Source organism: Uranotaenia lowii, chromosome 1 (genome assembly GCF_029784155.1).
Source record: "Uranotaenia lowii strain MFRU-FL chromosome 1, ASM2978415v1, whole genome shotgun sequence".
NCBI lineage: Eukaryota > Metazoa > Arthropoda > Insecta > Diptera > Culicidae > Uranotaenia > Uranotaenia lowii.
Window position 1 is genome coordinate 19,841,428 of NC_073691.1, and position 19,870 is coordinate 19,861,297.

General features: G+C 39.6%; 1 protein-coding gene and 1 long non-coding RNA gene across 2 annotated transcripts in view; one reads left to right on the top strand and one right to left on the bottom strand.

The window, feature by feature from the left end:
* Window positions 1-19,870, top strand: part of LOC129745452 (homeobox protein B-H1) — a 70,644-nt gene that overhangs the window by 30,896 nt on the left and 19,878 nt on the right. The window lies entirely within an intron of this gene.
* Window positions 970-2,468, bottom strand: LOC129745474 (uncharacterized). Its single transcript, XR_008737134.1, has 4 exons — window positions 2,201-2,468; window positions 1,922-2,049; window positions 1,348-1,637; window positions 970-1,268 (listed from the first exon to the last, which is right to left on the bottom strand). It is a non-coding gene; the product is annotated as an uncharacterized LOC129745474 (long non-coding RNA).

The following is a 19,870-nucleotide window of genomic DNA, read 5'->3' on the forward strand; positions in this document are numbered from 1 at the left end:
TCAAATCTAATACGACAATTTTCACGAGGTTGATCTCTGGTTCGGGGGGCACCTCAAAGTGCTTACTAATCATTTCATTAAAGGAGTTGTAGCTAATTTTTGCATCGTTCCGAAATTTGCTACGAAGAGGAAAAAAAATGCAAAGCAAAGCCAGGGAAAACGGTTGATCCGGAAAGGTATCGGAACGAGAGCAAAAAAAAAAGATTGCCTAGCAGCCCCAGCACACAAATTGGCTAGTAAAAATGTAAATTACGCTGCTAAGCTCTTTCACCTCGGCGTTTGGCGTTCCTGTACACTACATTTTGCTCCTCCAGAGGTCTTCAATTTCTATAATGGGTGCAAATATGCGGCTCCTCGCTTCTATCCCTCCCTTCAGATGGGTTCCATTCCTTCAGAATTGCGGTGCGGTGGAGATATGACAGAACCTATAGCCTTTCTGATCAAATTGAGCAGCCCCTCGCTGCTCCCGGTGCAAGTGTGCGGTTTTGCACTTCATGCGGGCTCCTCATCGTCATCAGGAGTCAGCGAGCCGTGGCTCAGTGTTGCTAACAGAGCAAGCACACAGTTAATGAGTTTAATAATGTGCGGTTTATGTTTATGTAAATGTACGCTCATATATGTTCTGTGTGGAACGGAATTATCCCACTTGGAACCAAGCCAGGGGGAATCAGGTCCGAATTTTTCTGAAGAAAAAAGTTCCTCTAGTGAGTCTCCTCAATTCGGTCCTGTCTCCCTTCTAGCTAGGGAGCTAAATTACTCCCTTCTCGGCACCCCCCGTTGTTGATTTCGAAATTCCCACAAAAAAGAGCAAAAACTCAAAACGTTTAAACGTGTGCGGTTTAACGACTGTTGTTTCCCACTAAACTTGAGTACAAATTTACAGCAATTAGGCAGCAAATACCGCATTATGTCGTTGCTGTTGTTGTTGGTGCTGTTCATTCCTCACCTGGTTTCCGCTGCCGCTGCCGATTCGTCACCCCTAATTTCTCGATTATCTCGCTTATCTATCGGGGAAGGAAAGCCGGGGCCAGTCAGTGCCAGTTCCCAGCAATTGACGACGAACGTTGTTAACTTCACGTTACCAGGAAAAACGGTACCTCCGGTGCCTTATCGTTGGGTCCAAATCAAAGGAAATGTGTCCTGTGTAGCGGGCGACACTTCCGGCCACGAACTTGTTCGAACCGTCGTGTGGGAACAGCCGTCGTCCTGAAACGGCAGTGTTGTACAATAATTGCCACCGGTACACGCGCTCTTGTAGGTAGCGGTCTCTAAAAAAAAGGAAAAAAAAAATCTAAATTGAGGTTTTTGTCGACCGACCCGGGTTTGATCACGAAGGGGGCTTATTACCTTTTTACACATTGTATTTACATAGCAAAGCGCGGACCGAAATCGCTGCTGCTGACCGTAAGCAAGGTTTAAAGTAATCGGAACCAGAAGAGTCCCACACCACTTCTTCAAAATCCGACTCAGATTGGCCTCGGAAGTTTCCGAAAAACAAACATCTATTTTCGGTTGTCCGTTCGGTGGCTATATTTCAATTTCTTCCGGTTCGCTCAAGACAACCCTAATTGGACACCGGACTTGGAACCGGAGGCGATTCGGTCGAAAAACAGGAGTTTACCCCGGGGGCATTCCGGCTAAAACCAAAAAAAAAAACAAAATCAACCAGAAGGTGCAACCACCAGAAATTACCATCAATCAAATTGTGTAGAAGAAACACGCAAACTTTTGGTGGTTGCTTGTCGTTTCGGTGACTCGGAATGACCACAAACGTTTGGCATCTTGCTCGGCTGTATAAATTTCGGTGACCATCCCACACTTTTAGCATTATTTTTAACCCTCAGCTTGAACTGGTCAAACCGTTTGTTAATTTTTCCTTTTCTGAAAATAAGTTTGTCTATAAATAGTTCCAACTACTCACCCGATACTCTGTTGACGATTTTTCCGGATTTAATCCTTCGGGAATCGACCGCCGCTCAAGGTCACTCCACGGAAAATAAACGAGACCCGAAAATAAACACAAACCTGGTCATCAGACGACTTGAAGATCTTAAAGCAAAATTAAGAGAAGAAAAAACGCAAATCATAATCATTTCGCCTTTTTTAAGGTTTAAATTTGTATAAATTCGTTACTTCCTTCCTTCCTTTTCTGGATTGTAGGGGGCTCAAGAATTCGGTTTTCCGTCGGCCAAAAACTTACCCAAGAATTGTGGCTGCTGTTTTCGTTATTATTGTTGTTGAGTTGAGGGTGCACGTCCACGTCAAACTCATTTGTATCTTTTTGTTTTCTCCGCTGTGCGGTCTTCTCCAGTTCTGCTCTGACGGAATGTTTACGTTGTTCAGTCGATTAGCAGTTTCTTTTGTTCTTGGGGCGCATTTCGTTCGATGATCGCGCTACTGGTTGATTTTGTTTGTTGCCGCTGCGTGTGCAGATTGCCGCGGCCGGCCGGCCGGCCGGAGAACGTTTTGTTTTCACTCAATCATGTGTACAACAACAACAACAGCACCCATCCAATGTTCAGCCGGGTGTTTGGACGTTATTGTTTATGCTGGCCACTAGATGGTTCTTGTTTTTTTTTCTCGTTCATTTTTGCAATGGTCAAAATCGTCTGAAAACATAGATCAACATTCACATTTCAGATGATTCGGAACTTCACTGGACATAGAACTGATTTATTTCGGGACCTGAAATAAAAATAAAGAACTTAAGTTTTCACTATTTTCATCATGTCTATTTGACGTAAACACGCGTTAAATTTTCGACTCCTGACAGGAATGTATATTTATTGATTCGATGTGCCAAAGCATACTTTGATCTGTGAGTTTTGATTGTTTGCTATGAGTGACTTAAAGTTTTAACTTTATGAGCATTCTCAATTCCTTTTCACTGATCGCTATTCTGCATTTGATATTTCCTATTCGTCTTAGCTTAGTAACAAAAGAAACAAGAGTGAAAAAAATGGTGAAAATCCAAAAAGACCAAAATAACAAAAATGTTAAAATAGAAAAAAATGTTCAAAATAGCGAAACTGACAAAACATTAAAAAAAACTGAAAAATAACATAAATCAATGTAAAAATTATGTAACAAAAATTACAAATGTTAAGCCAAATTGATGTAGAACATAAAAAAATAATTGAAATGACAAAAATGTTCAAAGTTAAAAAATGACAAAAATTTCTGAAATGAAACAATCACAAAAAACACAAAATTGACAAAAATGTTCAAAAAGTCCTTTTTTCAATATGACAAAAATGACAGAAATGGTAAAAATTTCAAAAAACGACAAATAATAAAAAGTGACATAAATGACAGGGTTGCAAAAATGACAAAAATTCTCGAACGACTCAAATTGAAAAGACCAAGACAACAAATTGTTAAAAAAAATACTTGTCGTTTTAGCATTTCCTCATTTAAAAACATTTTTTTTTTACCTGTCCGTCTTTGTTGTCATTGTTGCTTTTTTTTTCTTCTAATGTTTGCCACTTTGCATTTTTTAATTATTTTTTTTAAATTTTCTTAGATCATTTCTTGGCTCTAATTAATATGAGAATTGGGCTACCGGAATTAGATTCGATCCAGTGAAAACACTGGCAACTTCACGTGTTTTCTATTGTAGCTAACAAACTGTTCAGAGCTCAGAAAAAAATGGTCAAATTCGTACGATTGTGTAATCAATATTCAAACCAGTTTTAAAGAAATTTGATTTATAACTAGCTATTTGGATAAGTGCGAGAGTTGCCCTTAAAAATTGCGCTCGGAGCTGGGAGGCTTTTCCGGATGAATTAATTCCCCAAAAGAACAAAAAAAAAAACGCGATTTAGGAACGTTTTTGCGATACAACCACATTTAAGATGTGAACATACAAAATTTTTCATCTGAAAATCCATGCATTTATAGTAGGCGACGAACCTTAGTACCCAGTTCGGAAAACCGGTACGAAATCGGTCCGATTTTTTTCGATCATCAGAAGAATCGGTTCGAAACCGTATTAAATTTTATTTTCATTCTTTTGTTCCATCCCATTATTCAAGTTTTCTGGATTCGTCTTGAAGAAAGCTCGACAGCCGATGTCGGACAGTAAAACATCGGCAAGTTCACACCCTTACCGTATTTTTGAATGATTTCGTGTTCAATGTTCGCCGTCGTTGTCGTATGATAATTACCAAACAATGTTTCCGAGCGGCAAAAAGTGAATAGCGCAACGCGTTTTCGGCCAAAAGATAAGACAGACTGAAGTGAAAAAAAAAAAAACACAAAATTAAATTCAACTTTTGCTTGCTTGCTTGATGACCAAAAACGATGACGACGGGACGTTTAAGTCTTTTGTAGAGAGGCCTTAATTATTTGTTCCCTGCTGATCGTTCGTTCGTTCGCTCACCCGTTTGCACGTTCAGTGAGCTGTTTCACCCACTTTAACCGGCCCTGCTGCGGCTACTTATGGTCAACTGAGAGGAAGGAAACAACTTAAGTGTACACACGGTAGAGTAGAGTAGAGAACTTTCCGGATCACTGCCGGTTTTTTTTCGAACTTTTGCTGCGACTTTTTGTTCGTAGACGTCAACCACGTTACGGGACTCTACTTTACCGACATGGTGCGCTCACTTGCACACTGTTTTTCCACGTGGTTGCGCGCTGCGCATCCCATTAGCAACTTTCCCAAATCGTGTTGTTAATCGAAAACCGGGAGAAACCGAAGAAGACAAAGCAAGCCGAGAGAATCGAAGAAGCCCGGCGACCGATCATGACCAAGCGATAATGAGCGAGCAAGGAAGCCTGCTTTGATGTGCGAGCGAATGATGTGATGTTTTTGATTGAGACTCACTCACTCTTCAAAGGCATCGGACGGGGAAGGAATCAATCAACGATTAGGCCGATAATGAACCACATGGACGGAAGATGGAGGACGGCGGTTGATCCTGTTTCCCCCTTTATTTCGGTGCGACCAAAATCGATCGGCTTGACAAACTTCTTTCGGCTTAAGCTTAGTTTTAGACGAAAGAAGTTTAAAAACAACAAAAGTGAGTGAGTGATTCCGAACGTGCATAGATTAATAGATCGTGTGATAAGTCACATGATTGAGACAGTAATCACTTAATCAGCTTAGAGAAAACGAAGCGATTCTCTCTTTTCGATCGGTCGCTGCGGAAACCGGTTTCGGTTTCCGAGTCTGAATCGACGATTTCCTAAACAAACACAAGCTTTCGGACTCGGGTCCTGAGAAGTTTTCTGATTGAGCTGTTCTGTTGGGCTCCTCGCGTCGTTCTCGTTTGTCCATTCATTAGGTAATCGGTTAAATGGTCTTTCTCGGTTGACATTTTGATAGGATTGACGGTGTGGTGTGGTGCGGTGACGCGGAAATCGAATCAAGCCCGACTCCCGACTCTTGTTAAAGGGGTTCGCACTCATTTAAGTTTGCCCAGGGTTTATATTTTTTTGGGACTCCAACAACGAACGACAACAAAGCTCAGTTGTCACTGTTTTTTTTTTCTCTTTTTGTCGATGGTTGCTTTGATTATCGATTTGACTGACCTCACTCGGACCATTTCGCGTCCGTCACAGTTTGAAAGCGCAGTTTGGTTTAAATTGATTATGTGCTAATGGAATATTTAGTTTAAGGTGACAACGATGGCGGCTGGTCCACTCAAATGGTGGCGACTTTGGAGCTGGATGACAGGAGCGAGCGCAAGGCGGCGGCGTCGTTTTTTCCTTCTTTCTTTTGTTTACGTTTGTCGTCCGAGATCGGATCACTGAACCGAAAAAATTAAGGAGATACCGATCATCGTTCCATTAAACGAACGCGTGAAAAATCAACGCTTCCTTGGTTAATATCAAGCGAAGGTTGTTTGCGAGCTCCGTTTTTATTTCAACTTAATTTGAAGTTATTATCGATTTCTCACAGCGAACACAGTATGTCATGAGTTTTATTCGATTTACTCGTTGCTTCAAAATTGCGGTGTAACCAGGGATGCCAGGTGTTGAGGATGAAAAATCTGGGGAATTTTGAAAAAAAGTCTGTGTGTGTCTGTGCATAAGGAAAATCACAAATTTGGTACTAAACAAGAAGAAATTAATATTGGTGAATCGTGTGTGAGCGGGGGGAGGGGGGGGGGGGGGGTGTTTGTGCTATGGTGTACGGGTTATTTTCGTGTTGATAACTACATAACAAACACTTTTTCCTTCCACGTACCATGCCGATCTTATTTAAAAAACGATTGATTGGTCATATCAAAGAATACAAATCAGATTTTAGTCAAATCTGCCACTTACATATCAAATCAGATACATTAATATTGATTTTATCTGTCAATTTTGAAAGTCTGTAAAATCTGGGCACTCTCAGCAAAAATCTGGGCAAAATCTGTGTCTGACCAATATCTGGACGAAGGGTCAAAAGTCTTGGTTTTACAGACAAATCTGGGCACCTGGCAACCCTGGGTGTAACCCGCTTCGCTTTATTTTTCCCATTCAACGCTAAAATGTCAATTACTTCTCGTTGCTAACCAGAATTAAATGGCTTCCGGTCGTCCGGCTTTCCTGTGAATGGTGGTCACAGTCACATCTCCCCTAGTCTACCTATAAAGCAAAACCGATTTCATGCGCAATGGTTTTGGCCCAAGGTGGAAATCTGCTCAACACACGAACACATTTAACACATTTAACAAAAATTTCCATTGTAATTCACAACAACCAAACAAGGACTCTCTATCTCTGTACTGACAATATCAAATCGGTGGTACGGGGAGGTGTGACGGTCAATAAGCAGTAGCGCTGGCAGAATTCCGCCCACCGGAAACTAGATTTTCATTACAGTCACACACACAGACGACCAAGATATGTTTGCTCTGGCCGTGTGGTGAGACCAAACTGTCATTAGCGCACGAAATGACGCACCACCAACCAACAATAAAACGAACTTGTTCGTTCGTTTTTTTTTTGACAAAGTTTAACCAACCATCGTTCTCTCAATCTAGATACGGATCTCTTCATCAGCGGACCTTGTCCCACGAATAAGCACACATTTATTAAAGCATATAATTTAAAATACATTTCCCACTTCCCGCGTCGCTTGCTTGGATTCCGTTTGGCGAGCGCACGCAAAACAAGGAAAAAAATAATTTCGAGTGTTTTTTGTTGGAAAATCTAAAAAAAAAATTAAACTAAAAACGTCCCAAGAGAGCGACACAAGTTTTGTGTTTCATTTTTCGTGCGGATGTATTGTATGTTGTTATTCCCGGTTCCAACTTTTTGAGTATCGGCGGGTTCCCGGTTGCTGCGATTGTTTACTTTACTCGTCAATGTGGCGACAGTAGCGCCAATTTTTCAACCAAACGACGATGAATGACTCCCGTTAGCCGCTTTTATGGTATTGTTATTCCTAGAGAGCTAAATTACCATAAAACTGAAATAAACTAGAGGAGAATTGAACAAATTAAGCGACAGTTTTTTACACTCACGCAAACCTCGACAAAGGGATGACATGTGAATTTTTTCTTTGTTGTCATTTTTGGTCGGTAAAGAAGAGCACCACGCTGCTTCCTGCTTGAATCGTTTCAGATCAATGTGCGTTGATAAAGCACCCAGAATTAAATGGACCTTTTAGTGGGCAGCGACTTTTGTTTCCTAAAGTTTTTCGTACAATCTACGAAAAACGATTACTGTTAAAGCTGTCGGCTGTCGATCGTTGCAGTGAGATAAGTTCGCAGCCAGCAGGCCTTCTCCGTCCGGATATCTTTCGGAGTTTTGGTGGTGTTTCGTTCTCGGTGATGTGGCATGTTGGTTCCGGTTCGTTGGTCCGCGGGACCATTAACGAAGTCAGCACCAAGGAACAAAACACCACAAAGAGTAAATCTCACTGAGAACAAAAACAACCGAACCAACAACATGTTGTTGTCGGTGGTGTAGAGTATTGTGGTGCATTGTTGTTATTATTATTGTGGTTGTAGAGGGCAGTTAGTTTCCTTTTGTTCGGATCATTTCCAGTAATAAACGTGAGAGAGTGACCAATTAAAGTTCCGGCAGAAGGCAAAAGGTTTCGGGGTTCCTCGTCGCGTCGCGACGGGTGTCAACATACACCTGCAAAAATGACCCCGGACAACCGGTAGCCGTTCCATTTGGTGAGTGTTCTTCAAAAAGTTTTTAGCATGTTGTTTGGGAAAGAGATTAATTTTCGCCATTCCGAACCATTCCGGTGACCGCGCGACGCGCTTTTGTGACCACAATCGCGCCGGGGGTTTATGGCAAACTGTCACGAAGTTCCTCCGTCCATTCGGCGGCAACCTGTTATTAGTGAACTCCGGTAAGATTTAATGGTCGCCAATCAGTTAATATCTCAGTATCAACAGTATCCAAACCAAACGGCTGCTAATGGGTTGTGTTGTTGTTAGTTACACTCTAAAACAGTGATTAGTAACGACGCTAATTAGTAACCTTAGACTGGAGGAGTTTTTCACCTTGGAGTATCAAAAGTTAACCGGTTTGGAGAATGTAATCGGTTTGGCGACGAACTTTATTTGCAAATTCATTCATTTTTACCTTATGGTGCTTAATTTTCAGCTCCAGTCAACATATTTGTAGTAAAACTTTCCTTATTCAGACCAGATCTTATCATGGACAAAATTTTCACTTTTGAGTACCATGTTAACATTTTCGGAAAATTTCACTAGATTTTTTAAAATTCTTGATTTGATTATACTGAGGTTTGGGTTCCAGAATACGCTGTTCCAGAAAGACGGTTCATATATTTATCAGGTGAATTAACTAAGACATGCCTTCTTTGGATCAGATCCGATGACTTTACTAATGAACTTTTAACTTTTGAGTACTAAGTCAACCTGTTGAAAAAATTCAATTTTATTCACGAAGCAGGAGATGTTTTTTTATTATTCGCTTGTTTCTACACAATTACTTTGTTGTACTCAGTTTTTGCTTTCAGACAAAATGTTTTCGCAAAGACCAACCACATAAAGACCGGATGAATTGACTGACGAAATTTTCATTATGGAGTACAAGGTCAAACGTTTTAATTATAGAATTCATTCGGTTTAATAAAGTAAACAATATTTTTTTCTTTTTTATTCCAACCCCTTAACGGTTGATTTTGGGATCAAGACAACACAGTTTCAGGATGACTTCTTTTTTATTGAAGCCAAATGGATTTACGGTTGAAATTTTCGCTTTTGAGTACCAAGTCCACAAACGCAGACAATGCAATCGGTCGGTAGAGCAGGCGAAGTAATTCATCCACTGATTCCTACACTATTACTTTACAACACTGAGGTGTGCATTCCAGATATCACTGTCCTGGAGAGACCCTTCTTACTCTGATCAGGCGAACTAACTAAAAGATGAAATTTTCACTTTTGAGTATCAAGTCAATCGGGTCTTAGAAAAATTGGATTCATTCTCCAAAATTATTGTTCATGAGTTGTCACATAAAGGTGAATAAATAAACCGTTTCTGAAATAAAATCTAGTTTTTATAACCTTGAATAAGTTTTCTTCGTTAAATAATTTCTCAACAAGAGTAAAAAAGGCATTTAATTTGTAACCAACTCAGCTTGAAAACAATAATTTGAATAAGATTCAAGTTATGCTATTTTTTCGTCAAACTCATTATATAATTTCAGTCAACCCTCTTCCTGGAATGAAAACCGTTCCATATCCGGAATAGTTTGTGAATGAAAATTATCATTAAACAAATCCTTGCTTAGCACAAACAATATCTGAGGGCATTTTGTGTCACTTTTCTGTGAGGAACAAAATAATATTTAACGAATAATTTTACTTATAACTGGTACAAATTCCGAGTACTTTAAGGAATGTAACGAAATATAAATAAGATTTTTTGCAAACTTTAAACGTTGAAATTGTAAAATTGTGCGTATTCAATGCTTCACGTCTAATTTGAAATAAACAGATATCGTTTATTTCTTAGAAATGGTAGCTTTAAAATTGAGCACCACATAACTCTCTTTGGAAACATATTTCATGTTTATCCAAAATCTATTAAAATTTAAACTCAACAATGGTTACTTTTTTAACCATTATGGTTGAAAATCATTGATCGTACTAATTTGTACATAAACATTTTTGAATTTTTTTCTTAAACACATTTTTGAATTTTTTTTTCTTAAAAACATTTTTCGAGAGACTGGAAAATGTTACCAAGAAAATTGTCAATTATTTCCAACAATTTGTTGTTAAAATTGTTTTAATGTGCTGATTTATGGCTCACGCTTAGTGCAGAATAAGCAACCTTACTTTTAACAGCTTCAATTGAAGAATCTAGCGTAACATTTCATAAGGGCGAAACTAGCAGTTTCCTCGAAACGAAAAAAACGCCTTTGAAATTTCGGTGCATCTTATCAAATCACTCATTGTTCGTTGGTTATCAAGAACTTTTACTTTTTTCACTTATTTTCATATAATTTCGAGTTTCACCGTTTTTCGTTTTCGATTCCAGTTACACCTGGAAGTTTCGCTCAATTGTTTTGTTTTGAAGTCAGATAATTTGAAAGTTTTAATTGATTTTAGGATGAACCACGTTTATTAAGTGAAGTACCACCGCGTATCCAAAATTACGGTGTACTTTATTTTTTTACATTTGGCAGTTTCGTCCTAATGAAATGTTACGCTAGGTATGACAAATTTTCTCCGAGTTGAATTTCATATAAAAGATATTTTAAGACTTTTGAGAGAAAAAATCTACGAATTTGACTATCCGATGTAAAATTAAAAATGATATTTTTCAACAGGTGCGTTTTTGAAAAAGGCTGATCTTGTTTGTTTCGACACGTTTAACTTAAAATAGCCCAGCTCCAAATTTAATTTAACCTGACTACACACTTAAATAAATTAATTTATCTTGTCGAATTCGAGCAGAAGCAACGCAGGGCAGGAAAAACAATCGCAGTTATGGGTTTATCGAATGTGACGCGAATGTGCGTGATTAGTTCTAGTGGGAACAAAAAAACCCATAATCGAGTTTTAAAATTTGATCGTTTCAAAAAGTTTTTGATTTGTCGTTTTTTTTGGGAAAAAATGGTGTTCAAATTTCGATCATCGCTGATTTGTGGGTAAGCAATGGCCGGTGGGCCGGAGGAGACTCCCGTAATCCACTCAATCATATTCAATCACATTTGCTAGTCGTGCGGGTCGCGTTTTTTCGCTCTTCCATAGCTCGAATCCATAGCTGAAACCGACTCCATCACAGCACAGCACAGCACGCCTACAAATAGCACACTTTGCTGTTACAAATTAGTTCGGAACGGCTGCTGACGAGGAGGGTGGGCGTCGAGATCGATTAATCTGAGCAACAGAGAGCAGCAGCGGCAACGGCAATGGCACCGACACGCAACTAGCTAGCGGCGCGACAAGCGCTATGCTATGGTTGTCGTTGTCGGTGGAGTGTTTTCAATTACGTTTAACGTACTATTTTGCGGTTGAATTAGTTAATAATTCAGGCAATTCTTCGAATGTTGTTTTCCTTTTTTTTTGCTGTTTTTTTATTGTTGTTGTTAGTGATGTTAAGATTGTTTGTCCGATTGGGGCTCAACGGGGGAAAGAGGGGACTGGATCAAGAGTAAAGTTAAAGTTGCGTGGTTTTGACAGGTCGATGTGCCAGGGGTGTGTAATTAGAGTAAATCAATTTTATTCCCTACCCGCGTTCGCAACCTGTTTCGGGTAGTTTTGTAGTGATCACAGTTGGCCGGTGTTTGTTCTTTGACTTTCGGTTCGGTCCCAAGCCTGTTATTATTAGAGTTGCGGTTTATGTTTTGTACCGTAGTAGCCCGGGTGTCTATCTCTATTTATGACAGCTGGGCGCGAGTTCAACGATTGCTGTGATTGATTGAGGTTAGTGTTTTTTTGAGTAGATAAATGGAATATTTGATGACGAACCGTTTTAATCAATCGATAAAGAATTAATGTAGCTGACGCTAAAATGGTCGTGGTTAATTGAATGTAACATCTTTCTCGAAGCCATTTATCGCGGAGACCGTAATTCGACATAACACTTCACCTCACTCCGAAAAAACAAGCGACACCGAACGGAAAAAGGCGTGGCGTATTTTATTTATCGTGTCGTGTGTTTGGTGTTGCCACTTTTCTTGGCTGTTTCTTCATCTGCTTCGGATGCTGTGGGCGCGCTTCGTTCCTCTCTTTTGCTCTTCGCAATAATTCTCTCTGTCTCGCAGCTGCGCTGCGATGATAAGGTTCGTTTCCTTACTGATGGTGTTGCAATAAAAATCACATCTCACGCATACAACTACACCATGCTTTACTCTCCTTCAGCTGTCGCTGCTTCTGCTCTCTCCTTGAATATTCCGCATAGATTACCATCTACACTTGGTTGATGTCGGTCGTGTATGTGTCCGTTTTCTGCTTGTACATAAGTCGTCGTCAACGACGACATTGTTGGAAAATTAACTTCCATCTTCTGCTTCGGATCACTCTAATGGATGCTGAAGGAAAACTAAGGAGAAAAAACAGCAATTTTCCTTCTGCAAAAACATCGTGATCGCCCCATTAAACTTTAGCTCTTAGTTGGTATACTTACTTACATTCCTCGGTTCTCTTCTCTTCATCTCGCCGTTCCGGTCGCCGCAAACGTGTAATTCGATTCGGTCGACCTTCATAGTCAAGTAGCTCCAATTGACACTCCTGCTTGACATAAAATCACGATTGCTTCCCTCCGCGTTCGTCTTTCTGTCCGTTTATTCGCAGATCCCCTTAAATTGCAATTCTATACCCACTTGAAGCTGCTCACTTTTTCCTTTTGTGCGGCAACGTCGACGACGGAAAAATGCTTCTCACAGTGGAGGCAAAAAAAACGCCAAGTCAAGCCCTCTCAACAACTGTGTAACATTGTTAGCACAACACACACCCCTCGAGCAGTCAAGAGAGCGTCGTAGCACAGCACTCGTCTTCACCAATAATCATATTTTTCCTCCGCCTGCTCCTGCTACACGTTTGCTCTCTCGGTGTGGCAGCTTTGTAGCCGCACTCGCACTCGACTCTGCTCTTATCGACAATGATACTTGTTGTCGGAGTTTTCCTCTCCTCCTTGTCCCGAAAACTCAGCGCCTGCTGAGCGCTGCTAGAAAAACGGACGAATCTCGCCCAACAATAACACAATATCACCAAACTTGGAAGCGGCACCCTTTCGCTTCACTCATTCCTCCTGCTTTGCAGAAACAGAACAAACACGAAACTCTAAAAAAAGAAAAAAATGTAAAAACATTTTCCGTGTGCTGGCTGCTGACGTGATGTTTGCTCTCAATTCGCAAAACAACAAATAACAATGATTTTCCCGGTTGCCTCCTGGTCTCTTGACGCGGGGTACTCTCTCCTCTTGACTCGGTGTTCAATTGACGTTCAAGCCAGGCCAGGGTTCTGATTCATTTCGCAGGAACCCAAACTCCGACCGAGGAGAAGAGTTTGAAAACCTCTTTTGACCGTGCCTTCAACCATCATCCTTGGGGTGGATGTGGAGGTTCTGATGAAACATGAATTCGTGATTTACACAATAATGAACGTACTTAATTTCGAGTGAGATGATGATGGTGAAAAACAACTGTATAATTTTCGGGGCACTTTTTTTCCCAGCTTCTTCTCTCTGCTCGGCGTCATCACCATCCTTTGGAGGAAACCATACGAGGAAGGGGGAAACAAACTCGATGGAAAAATTACAATAATAAGTAAATTCGTTTCAATTTTGTGCCATGCAATCCTCGTCCTCGTCCTCGACTTAGTATTGTTTGTTGCCGGCGTCGAAGGAACAATCCGGGTGGTGGTGAAATACTCTTTTTGCGCTGCAGTTTCGGTGGGAAATGGCAAACTTTCCCGTCGGCCCTTCGATTGTCTGGCGTCTTTGCTGAGGACTTACTGTTCTCGGAAAACTTTTAAGAGTTTCATTGTTGCAAGATTTCCAAGAAAATCTTCCGAAGTCGTGAGAAAATATGTGCTGCTCATTTGCAACCGAGTAATCACTTAGGATGATCGAGTGATTTTCTCCGAGTGTGTTTTCCCTATAAGTCATTTTGACAGTTTAGCAGAACTTATCCGTCAAATTTAACACGATCAAATTGTTTACTAGTTTAAAGGCAAAACGGTTGAGCACTGGGGAAATTGCACCCACACTGGAATCAAATGGGTCGTGTTGTTATCCCTTACGATAGATCAAAAACGTCGGTCGGTGTTCCAACGAGGCCAATCATCATATAAACTAGCAGCAACACAGCGCAGCGATGCGAAGTGGCAAAGGACGGGGTAGGGTAACCACAATAATGGCAACGGTAATGATACACCACACAACCAGGTTAGCGCGATGACTGCACTTAGTCGACAAGCAGAAGTTTATTCGTCAACTTTACAACCTAACACACCATCTACCCCTGATTTGTTTGTGTGTTTGTGTGACTTTGTATGTGTGAATGTGGGTGTGCACCCGGGGAAAATGTCACTGGAGTGGTTGGCTTCGAGTAGTGCAATGACAGGGAGATGTGGAGGGAGTGTGATTAGTTTTGCGCACCACTATCGTCGATAATGAAGAGCCCTCTGCCATTAGCCTGGCTAATCTAACGACTACCGAGTACTTAGTACGTTCTGCCTACTACGAGGCTTCGATACGATGAGGTGTCGGGGAAAATGTGGTGCCACCACCTTCGCAGCTAATAAACTATAAGTGCCCTGCGCTTCTAGATGAATCGTTGGCAATTAAAACACGTTTCCTCGAGCATGATTTTGATTCGCGTTTAGATCACCTGAACTGTAGAACAAACTACCTAGTTCGAAAAACGGGGAAATTTACCATGTTTCCATGAATAATTTTCGCTAGTAGTAGGCCAAGCTGCCATTTGTTGACTTGGTGATTTTCAATTGCACAAAAAATACAAAAAGTAGAATCAATAACAAAAAGCGGCTTACCTGTCTTTAGAATATTTCCTTGAAACTTCATCTGCAGCTGCTGCTGATCCAAACACACCATTTTTATCATTTCCACAAACACTTTTGGGTCCTCCTGGAAATCACTGAAATTATCCTCAGTTTTGTAAGTCATTCCCGGCTATTCATTGGTGGAAGTATTCAGCTATTTTCCTTTTTTCACAAGCAAAACTACAAAATTCGGAAGACTTTTATTGAACGTCACCAAGTCACGTGCGTTCGTGGTTAATCTGGAAACAAAAAACTAAAAACGCTTAATAAAAACTACAGCTCGTGTTGCTAATTTTTTAGAAACCCACTATAAACATACCAACCATTTTTATCTTCTCCTCCTACAATTTCGGGTTTTTCTTGTTTTTGTCACTCTTTTAACATCCATAGATTGAAATCTCGAGCTGTTTTCCACTATTTTTTCACAAGCAAACAACTGAATACGGGGAACTTTCTGGGTTGTTACAAAACTGCAGCTGTTTCGCCACAAATCTAAAATCAAGCACAAATTATGATGAACTTGGCTTTTTTCCAATCATATCAATAATACATGTAAAAAGGTTCAGTATCATCAGTGAAGATTCTTACCTTTGTTGAATAATTGCTGAAATTATTACTTTCGGCCTGCGAACCCTTCTGGAGGTATGATCCTCTTGTTCTAGTCTTTTTCAATCATCCATTTTTGGTTAATTAGTTGAAATTTCGCCTATTTCCGATAATTTTCATAAGCAATACAATTGAACTCGAAAATCTACTGGTTTTTATGCATTTCTTTGAAAATTTGAAAACAAACACAAACTTTGATTGACACTTTAAAACAAAAATATAAATAAAACACGTTGAAAGTGGTTTATCACTACAACGGTAAAACTCAACCTGCTTAGCGAAATGTACACTTGAAATGCATCTTTTTCTAGTAATGCATAAGATAATTACACTCACATTTTTTATCCTTTCCAGCCAAACTTTCGGCTCTCATTGATACAATCTTCTTGAAAAAATCGATTCCGGTAATCGATTGGTAAAATTGATTAACTCTAGAGTTTGTTTTGATGAGGTCGTATGAGCCACTTGACTTGTTCTGAGAAAATCGCTGTTGAAATTTTGAATCGCATTTTTAATTCCCTTTTTTAAAATTCTGCTAGAATTCGTTCGGAAATTTGAAAATTATAGTTAAAATTGCAAAAGAATATTCAGATGTACTGGAAAAGAGTGTCAGTACAGTGTTTACATGTGAAATTGTACTTAAGTCCTATTGCATTTCTTGTTTGGTGAAAACGACATTTTGCCGATCAACAATTTTCATTCCCGAAACAGATTCCATTCGCCTAATACTTTGCTAGGTAATGCAAAATTGATTGGAGGAGCCTTAGTAACTATAATCCACTCAATTAAGGCACGAAAAATGCCACCAAAGGGCATCCGGAATTTGTGCTTCCTAGGATTATCTGTTTGGGGATTCACTATAGGAAATTTCAGGCCAGGCCTATAACGCCGATGACCGTTCGAAGAATGCGAAAGTTATCCATTGCTTCAAATTGTTTTGGTTGTTTCTGGAAAGGAAACAGAATAATGGCTTTTTGCACTTTCAAAAGTAAAGTTTTGTATACTTACCCAACAATAAATTAAGCCATCCATTCCGATTAGATACAACTGAAATCACTCCTGCAGGCAGTTTTCTTTGATTTTTTGTATTAAACCGTAAAGTTTCATCAATTGCCAAAGCAATTTTCGCGACGATGCACAAACGACGCAAAAACCAACTCGACGAAGCGTCTTTTTGCATGCACGGCAAAAAACGGTGATGCAAAAAGTCGCAAAAACCAATATGCACTCGAAAATAAAAAAATTCGGATACGTCTTAAATTCAAATCATTTTGTAAAAGTTATTCATTGATCAAACACAGCCAATTTTTTATCAAACACAGAACGCACGATTCTCAATCGTTTGCAACCAATAACTCAGTTTTGTTTGTATTGGTTCATACGACCTAATCAAAACAAACTCTAGAACTGTTTTCCGTAATCTTTCACAAACAAAACAATCGAATTCTCAAAGTTTTTCCCGACCCATCGCTTGTTTCGTTAAAATACTCACTTTTTTCCTTTCAGATTGTCGCCACTTTTTTTTCTTTCAATCCACACTCGTTTGCCTTTGATACGAGATTGCTTTCTAAAAAATCACTTCCGCAGACATCCGAATTGGCAAAGTTCTTCCGGTTGTTTTCCGTTATTTTCCACAAGCAAAACAATCCAGTATTCGGAAAATTCCTCCGCGTGAGACAACTGTCCTTCCTGTAGCGAATCTGAAAATGAAAAGAAACATAACACAGTAGGCATTAATATGGAATGACAACAACAAAAATACACTCAAATAAAATTTAATATCCATAATTGAATGTTGAAACATACAAAATATAAAAAAAAAATTTAAACATTTCGTTTTTTTTTCATTAAAAAACTAAAATTTTACTATGCTCAGTAATTACGTTTTTGAATAAAACTTCAGTTTTTTGTGTTTACATAAAGTTACGTGGTAGAAAGCCGAGCCGGGGCGAAGATGTGGCCCGCCAAGATTAATTTGTGTATGGTTGCGAATCAATAAAACCATAATTACTCGGACATGACACGACAAAATGCCGATGATGGTGATGATGACGATAATTTCCAAGCTTAAGTGATTTCTCTCGCTGCAGCGGACTTTTTTCTCTTGAAATAAAAAAAAAGTGAATTCGCGTTTCGATGATTCAAGTTATTGTAAGCTAAAAAACGGGTGAAAAACTCTTTAAAATTTGCGGTCGATCGATTCCAAGGCAGATAACCGGTCTGTCAGTCAGAGTCGGACACTGTCACTCGCTTAAACTGTCGGGAATGAGCTACGCGACCTTTTCTTTTCTTGTGGACTGCGCGGATCGATTACGTCCTTTCCACCGGTAACCTAAATTGACTGTAATGGTTTTGACTGGCAACGACGTCCGAGCAAGTCATGCGCGCCAATCGATTGTTGTCTTTCTCAATTGATTGTTTTCGAAAACAGTTTTTCGCAGCCTACTCCGGTGAAGAGTTCTTCGAAACGTCAATTAACCACAGACTTGGCTCCGGATTTCTGCTTATCGTCGTGTACTGTTAAAAGACTTGTTTCACACCGGACTGAGCTCGTCGTAGGGGAACTGGGGGTATAATGCCCATTGTGGGCAAAACGCCCCACTGCAATATCTAGCTAGATATACACTTATTTTAAGAATTCGGTACGCTATTCCCTTCTAATTAACAGTAGGAACCTTTTGTTCAAGAAATTGGCATCAAATATGCGATAAATCCTTGCAAAAATCCAAAAATACTTTTCAAGCCATATTCCTTGCAATTTGTGCCTTAACTTTCGTAAGGAATAACGGCATCTATCGCCAAAAAAAAATTACCTGAAATCTGTTACAATGATGAACATTGGTCTTGAAAATCATCACAAAACGAAAAATTTCCTTATTCAATGATTTTTTATGTTATTTTGAACGATTTTTAATAAACTTGTCTAGGTGGGGCAAAACGCGCCATCTCTGTTTATCATTAAGCATGTTTCATATTTGTTTAAATTTATATGCAGTTTCATCACAACAATTTTAAAGATATTTATAAGTTGTATTGGAAAACATAACTTGAATATAAACGAATATATTTAAAATTCCTAAATTTAATATAGATTTAATGAACTATTCACAAGAATTTCAGTATATCTGACAGCACTGCGCGTAACAATACATTTTTCCATCTGTGAAGTAGAATAGAAGTGTTTTTACCTGGCAAACACTTTCGGAGGCACTTGGATCAATAAACACTTATTAAACGTTAAACGGCGCGATTGAGTACACACATATGCGCATTATGCCCCTACTGAATCTGAAATCCAGTTTTCTACCTACTCTTCGAACTTCGTTAAATTTGTGGCCTTTTTTGACCTTACAGTTATTCTAACTATCAGATTTAGACAAAAAATAAACCAAACTTCCAAACACAATCGAAAATTAAAGTTAATCTTTTCAAATGTATTCTAAAACAAGGCTTTCTTCTTAACGTGGGCATTATGCCCCCTCTTCCCCTACGTACGGCAATCTACATAACTCAGTTACGAAAGATTAACTTCCCGGATTCTAGCTCCAGGCCTACTCAGGTTGGTAACTGCTAAGAGTGTAACGATCCCTAGCACACAGACATTAACCAGCATCAACAGGTGTTGAACTTAGCATTAGATTGGAGTGCTATGATAATTTGATGGGTTGTTAGCCTTTCAGATTAGATGCTAATTCTAATTCGACGAACTCTCTCGCGCTCCGGTTGGCTTATGAGTATGTATGAACGATTTTGTCCGGCAATGGCGTTTTGTTCGCTCCGAATATGCACTCAAGCTTTTTATTGTGGTGCTGGCAGCATTTCCATACCCCTAGGCTTTCCGAATCGAGGGGTCCGCCAAGTAAATTAGCCAATTTGTTCGCCGGACCAGGGCCGCGCCGAGAGTGAGCAAATATATTATCGGATGAATTATGAGTGTTTCGTTTCTCTCTTTTGGGTGAGAAACAAAATTAGGCAACTTAAAAAATGCAACCCGTCACACTGAACAACGCGATAAGTTGATTGAAATTTGAATAATAACCAAATTTGTACACTAATTTCTCAACTGTTACAAAACTTTTCAAAATTTTTGATTAACATTTTTTTTTCTGCCGGCCCCCAATTAGCCATCTGTCAGGCTCAATTTGGCGGTGTAATGTGCCACGAACGGCTTCAATTAATTACACCCGAAAGCCCCTCGGCGTCTTGGCGAGAGCCAGATCTGTCACAGAAGGCGAGAATTTTCACAGCTTGCTAGCACCACGCGAAAATAACTGATTATGGTCTATTGTTTGTGCCAAAGTACGATGTCATTGAATTAAAAATATCCG